We start from the raw sequence: 7,581 nt of genomic DNA, 5'->3' as shown, positions 1-7,581 counted from the left end.
TGATTTTCAGAGTACACTTCAACAATTAGTTGTAGAACAGATTTCAGAGTTTGTTATGGGTTACCATTCCACTATTTCGGGTTTTTCCTTCTACCTACTCCAAAATACTGGAGGCTAGAAGAAGTATATATTTTTCTTTTTTTGTGAAAAATAACATATATACAAAAAAGTAATACATTTCAAAGCACATCAAAACAATTAGTTGTAGAACAGATTTCAGACTTTGGTATGGGTTACAATTTCACAATTTTGCGTTTTTACTTGTAGATGCTCTAAGATCCTGGAGACAAAAAGAAATATTAACCTAATGATTCAACAGTCATACTCATTTGTTAAATCCTACCTTCCTTGTATAACTCCACCATCACCTTTGATCTTTCTCCCTCTCTTTATAGGTATTTGGGCTATGCCCATTCTAACTTTTTCATGTCAAAAGGGGCTGTTGAAAATATGGGGTAGGGGGATAGAACTAGCCTGGAAAGGCTGGCCTCTCTGCATTTCAGGACTTCTCTGGTCCAGGGACTCATCTAGAGGTTGTAAGCTTCTGAAAAATTACCCTAGTGCATGGAATCTTTGTAGAATCTTATATAACACCATAGGTGTTCTTTAGGATTGCTAGGATTGGTTTTGGTTGGGGTTTGGCAAGTTATGGTAAGTAGCAGTATCTAATTGAAGCTTGCATAAGAGTGACGTCCAGAGTAGCCTCTCGACTCTATTTGAACTCTCTCAGGCCCTGATACCTTATTTGTTACACTTCTTTCCCATCCTTTGGTCAGGATGGCATTGTTGATCCCACAGTGTTAAGGCCAGACTCATCCCTGGGAGTCATCTCCCACACTGCCACAGAGACTTTCACCCCTGAATGTCATGTCCCACGTTGGGGGAAGGGCAATGATTTCACTTGCAGAGCTGGGCTTAGAGAAAGAGGCCACATCTGAGCAACAAAAGTCCTTTGGAAATAACTCTTAAGCACATGTATACGTAGGCTAAGCTTCTCGGCTACACACATAAGCTTCACACATAAGCTTCACAGGAGCAAGTTGCAAGATCAGAGGCTTGGCCTAGAGAGTTGGATGTCTCTAATATTTGACACAGTATCAGGGGTTGCCCCAGTGGTAAAGTTTAATAGTTTCATATTTTTTCTCCCATCCCTCAAGGGACTTTGCCAATACTTTTTGGTTATCTGCTTAATATATTTTAGGATGTATCCAGACATTACATTACATTGAATTATAGAGGATTAAAGGCCCTCATTCTTATTCTGGGCTCCCTGTGTTTCAATTGTTTAAATGAGCTATCCAGACAGACTGAGTTAGATTATATGCTACAGAAAATTTAGGTTCTGGACAAAATAAAACTTTCTTCCTTTGGTCTCAAAGAATAGATGAGGTTCTAAAATATAGACAATGTCTTCCTTACCCCTGTATTTTGAATTACCTTAATCCTGACCTGATCAGCTTCATTCTTATCTCTAAATACCAGGTTATACATATATAAAACAGTCTCTCAAAATCCAGAAATAACAATTACTGCTCTGGACTAAATGTAACTTCTATAAGAGCTTACAATCTAGGCTCCTATTTTCTTATAAGAATTTTCTAAATGATTCCATACAATAATTACTCTTTTGTTTTTGGCTTATTTTGCTTCACCAGATGTCCCACAAGTTCATTCACAATGTTGCATGCCTCACAACTTTGTTCCTTGTTGTAGCAGCACAATTTTTGATTATATGTACACCATCATTTGCCAATCTACTTCTCAGTCAGTGCATCCATCAGCCACCTCCATTCACTGGGCATCATGTATAATGACCAAACTCAACAGTCCATCAACAGTCTCAATTTTAGACAATTTCATTGCTCCCAAGAGAAAGATAATCAATAAACACACCCTCAGCCAACTAGTAAATTTAAACTTCCCCTTAACTCTTGTCCTCCCTTCCATTATTTACCCCTGGTATTGTTGTGGTACTGTTGATGTTTTCCTGTTAAACACAGCCCATAGCATGCAATAACCCATAGCATACAATAATGTTTAAGTTTTCCCCCTATACCCCGAACTTAAACACTCTTTATACAAGATTCATACCTTTGAAGTAGTTCATGCAAGAACTTATTTATATTTGTAGTGTTAATCGGTGGGACACATGGGTCTATACAACCCCTTTCAATCACGTTCACCTTCAATGTGTTAATAGTACCTATAGACCCACTAGTGAACTGCCTTCACTTCCATCTATTCCCTTACATTTGAGTTAAACCTTATTAGCTAACCATTCACCCATCTCTAGCTTCTGTGTATCTCTAGGTCCCCTATATTCTGTACTATAAGCTTCTGATTTTATCTTTAGCACTGACCCCTAGTTTTGGTGTGGTGCATTTGCTACTGTTGATGAAAGAATAGTTAAGATTTTACTGTTAACTCTAGTCATAGTTAGCAATAGTTACAGGTTTTCTCATATACCACTTTATTATTAATTCCTTGTAATAGTGTTGTACGTTTGTTCTAGTTCATGAAATAAGTTTTTAATATTTGTACTGTCAATCAAAGTCATCGTTCACCAAAAGATCCACTTTATTATACATTCCCATATTTTAACCTCTGGCTTTCCTTCTGGCAACCTGCATGATTCTAACTTTCTGCTTTCAACCACATGCACACACATTTCAACACTGTTAATTATATTCAAAATAACATGCTACCATCACCTCTAGCCATTTAAAAACATTTAAGTTCAATCTAGTTTAAAAATCTGCACATATTAAGTAACTGCTCACCATTCTCTAGTGTTATCTTATGGCAACCTATATGCCAGATTTTATGTCTATGAATTTACATATTATAATTAGTCCATATTAGAGTGATCATACAATATTTTTCCTTTAGTGTCTGACCTACTTCACTTACAAAAAGATTTCACAGTTCACCCATTTTGTCATGTGCTTCAGGACATCATTCCTTCTTACTGTTGAATATTCTATTGTTGGTATATTCCATATTTTGTTTATCCATTCATCAGTTGGTGGATGCTTGGATTGTTTCCATCTTTTGGCAGTTGTGAATAATGCTGTGATGAACATCAGTGTGCAAGTGTCAGTTCATGTCCCTACTTTCAGATCTTCTGAGTATATACTGACTAGGGGGATTGCCAGATCCTAAGGCAACTCTATATTTAGTTTTCTGAGGAATTTGCCAAACCATTTTCCACAGTCACTGTACCTTTTTACATTCCCACCAGCAGTGAATGAGTGTTCCTAATTCTCTACACTTGTAGTTTTATCCTTAATAGCAGCCACTCTAGTAGGTGTGAAATAACTCATTGTGGTTTTTTAAAAAAATACTTTTATTTACAAATCTTCACACACATACAGCCCATACACGGTGTATAATCAATGGCTCACAATATCATCACATAGTTGTGAATTCATCATTTTTTAGAACATTTGCATCACTCCAGAAAAAGAAATAAAAAGAAAAAAAGAAAAAATTCAAACATCCATATCCCTTACTCTTCCCTCTCACTGGCCACTAGTATTTCAATCTATGCAATTTATTTTATCCCTTATTGCTTTGTTTCAGTTTGTAAGCTGCTGGAATGTGGTATACCAGAAACAGAATGGCTTTTAAAAAGGGGTATGTATTAAGTTGCAAATTTACAGTTCTAAGGCTGTGAAAATGTCCCAATTAAGGCAAGGCTATCAAAATGTCCAAATTAAGCATCCGGGGAAAGATACCTAGTTCAAGAATGCTGATGATGCTCGGGATTTCTCTTTCAGCTGGAAAGGCACATGGTGATATCTGCTAGCTTTCTTTCCAAGCTTCTTCAATGGCTTCCCCAGGGCTCTGTTCATTCTGTTGGCTCTAAAACTTTTTCTTAAAATGTTTCCCTCTTAAAGGGCACCAATAAGCAATCCCACCTGGAATGGGTGGAGATACATCTCCATGGAAACCATTGAATCAAAATTACCACCCACAATTGGGTGGGTCACATGTCCATGGAAACAATAAAAGATTCCACGGCCACAAAGATTCCACTCAGCAATATTTTTTAAAAATATTTTTATTGTAAAATCAACATACAAACATGCAAACATTCTTGACATACATACATTCTATACATGGTGTACAATCAGTGGCTCACACAATATCATCACATAGTTGTGTATTCATCACCACAATCATTTTTTGAACATTTGCATCACTACAGCAAAATAAATAAAAAAGAAAAAACTCATACATAACTTGCCCCTTAACTCTCCCTCTCATTGACCATTAGTATTCCAATCTATTCAATTTATTCCAACCTTTGTTCCCCCTATTATTTGTTTATTTTTATCCATATTTTTTACTCATCTGTCCTTACCCTGGATAAAAGGAGCATCAGACACAAGGTTTTCACAATCACACAGTCACATTGCGAAAGCTATATCATTATGTAATCATCTTCAAGAAACATGGTTACTGGAACACAGCTCTACAATTTCAGATACTTCCTGCTTGCCACTCCAATATACTATAAACTAAAAAGGGGATATCTATATGATGTGTAAGAACAACCTCCAGGATAACCTCTTGACTCTGAAATCTCTCAGCCACTGACACTTTATTTTGTCTCATTTTTCTCTTCCCCCTTTTGGTCGAGAAGGTTTTCTCAATCCCTTGATGCTGGGTCTTGGCTCATCCTGGGATTTCTGTCTCATGCTGCCAGGGAGATTTATATCCCTGGGTATCATGTCCCATTCGGCGGGGGGGAGGGAAGTGAATTCACTTGCTGTGTTGGCTAAGAAGAGAGAGAGGCCACATCTGAGCAACAAAAGAGGTTCTCTGGGGGCGACTCTTAAGCCTAATTTTAAGTAGGCTTAGTCTACTTAATTTTGCAGGGTTAAGTTTCATAGGGGTGAACCCCAAGATCAAGGGATTGGCCTACTGATTTGGTTGTCCCCACTGCCTGTAAGAATATCAGAAATTCTCCAAATGGAGAGGTTGAGTATTTTCCCTTTTCTCCCCATTCCTCCAAGGGGACTTTGCAAATACTTCTTTATCTACCGTTCAGATCACTCTGGGATTTATTGGGGCATCACACTAACCTATACAAACCAACAAAATCTCATGCCCTAGTCAAGATTCCATGTACTTATGGTGTTCAATTAAACTGACCATACTAGTTAAAGTAGGAAATGCACTACCCAAAATATAAATTTTGTACCAAATAAATATCTCTCCCTTTAGTCTCACACAGAAGTTTGTTTTAAAATATGGATGATATCATTCTTTACCTAGCCTTCTAATATACCTTAGTCTTATCCAGATCAGCTTCATTCATTCACTCATTCATTCATTCATTCTTTCATTTGATGTCAGATCACTTTTTCAACTTTTTAAAACAGCTCCTGTATGGGGTAATGCTAACTTTCATAGCTTCAGAGCTCTTACTCTGAGTTTCAGGTGTTACATAAATACCCGAAGTTTCTGTCCACCCAGCACTGTTGAATGAGTATTAAAGAACATGGCTTTTCTGGGGTACACAACGGATTCGAACCAGCACACCCCTTTGTTATTAATTTATTTTTACTCATATTTTTTTTTTTACTCATCTGTACATACCCTGGATAAAAGGAGCATCAGACACAAGGTTTTCCCAATCACAGAGTCACACTGTAAACGTTATCTTTATACAATCATCTTCAAGAACCAGGGCTACTTGACACAGCTCAATAGTTTCAGGTACTTCCCTCCAGCCACTCTAATACACCATAAACTAAAAAGAGATATTTATATAAAGCACAAGAATAACCTCCAGGATAAGCTCTCAACGCTGTTTGAAATCTCTCAGTCACTGAAACTTTATTTTGTCCCATATCTCTTTTCCTCCTTTGGGTCAAGAAGCCTTTCTCAATCCCTTCATGCCGGGTCCTGGCTCATCCTGAGAGTTCTGTCCCACATTGCCAGGGAGATTTACACCCATGGGAATCATGTCACACATTAGGGGGAGGATAGTGAGTTCAACTGCCTAGTTGACTTAGAGAGGCCACATCTGAGCAACAAAAGAGGTTCTCTGGGGTGACTGTAAGGCATAATTATAAGTAGACTTACCCTATCCTTTGCAAGAATATTTCATATAGGTGAACCCCAAGATCAAGGGATTGGCCAACTGATTTGGTTGTCCTATTTTGCGAGAATGTCAGAAATTCCCCAAATGGGGAAGTTGAATATTTCCTCCTTTTTCCCCCAGTACCCCAAGGGGATTTTTCAAATACTTCTTTATTCACTGTTCAAATCACTCTGGGATACATCAGGGCATCACACTAATCTGGACAAACCAAGGTACCATACTATTTTGATCACTCTAGTTTTTTAGTAAGTTTAAAACTCAGGGGTGGGCCACGGTGGCTCAGCAGGCAGAGTTCTCGCCTGCCATGCCAGAGACCCGGGTTTGATTCCCAGTGCCTGCCCGTGCAAAAACAAAAACAAAACTCAGGACATGAGAGTCTTCCAACTTTATTCTTCTTTTTCAAGGTATTTTTGTCTATTTGGAGCTGCTTATGCTTCAGATAAATTTGATGATAGGCTTGTACATTTCTGCAAAGGTGACTGTTGGAACTTTGGGATTCTATTGAACATGTAATCCTTCAATTTTTTAAAAGTCTTCTTTGGTTTAATTTAGTAATGTTGTGTAGTTTTCTGTGTACAAGTCCTTTATATCCTTGGCTAAGTTTATTCCTAGATATCTGTTCTTTTAGTTGCTATTGGAAATGGAATTTTTTTATTAATTACCTCTTTGGATAGCTCATTACTAATGTAATGATTTTACATGTTGATCTTGTGTCCTGGCACTTTCCGAACTTATTAGCTCTAGTAGCTTTGAAACAGTTTTTTTTTCAGGACTTTCTAAATATAAGATCATGCTGTCTGCAAACAGTGTAACTTTTTCTTTTCCTTTCTGATTTGGATGACTTTTATTACTTTTTCTTGCCTAATTGCTCTAGCTAGAACTTCCAGCACAATGCTGAATAACAGTTGTGACAATGGGCAACCTTGTCTTGTTCCCAATCTTAGAGTGAAAGCTTTCAATCTCTCACCATTGAGTATGATATTAGTTGTTCATTTTTCATATATGCCCTTTATCATATTGAGGAAGTTTCCTTCTATTCTTAATTTTCTGAGTGGTTTTATCAAGAAAGGGTTCTGGATTTTGCCAAATGCCCTCTGCATCAATTGAAATGATCATGTGTTTTTCCCTCATTCTACTAATGTTGTGTATGCATTCACTGATTTTATGTTGAACCATTCTTGCATACTGGGATAAATCCCATTTGATCATGGTGTATAATGCTTTTAATGTGTTGTTAGACTCAATTACTATTTTGGGGGGTATTTTTGCATCACTATTCATAAGGGATATTGGTTTGCAAACTTCTTTCTTGTGGTACTTTTATCTGGCTTTGGTATTAGGGTGATATTGGATTCACAGGATGAGATAGGTAGGGTTGCCTCCTCTTCAATTTCTTGTAAGAATTTGAGCAGGATTGATGTTAACTCCTCTTGGAATGTTTGTTACAGTTCTCCAGTGAAGCCATG

Source organism: Tamandua tetradactyla, chromosome 7 (assembly GCF_023851605.1).
Source record: "Tamandua tetradactyla isolate mTamTet1 chromosome 7, mTamTet1.pri, whole genome shotgun sequence".
In the NCBI taxonomy this organism is placed as follows: Eukaryota; Metazoa; Chordata; class Mammalia; order Pilosa; family Myrmecophagidae; genus Tamandua; species Tamandua tetradactyla.
Note: the sequence above shows the minus strand (reverse complement) of the source record.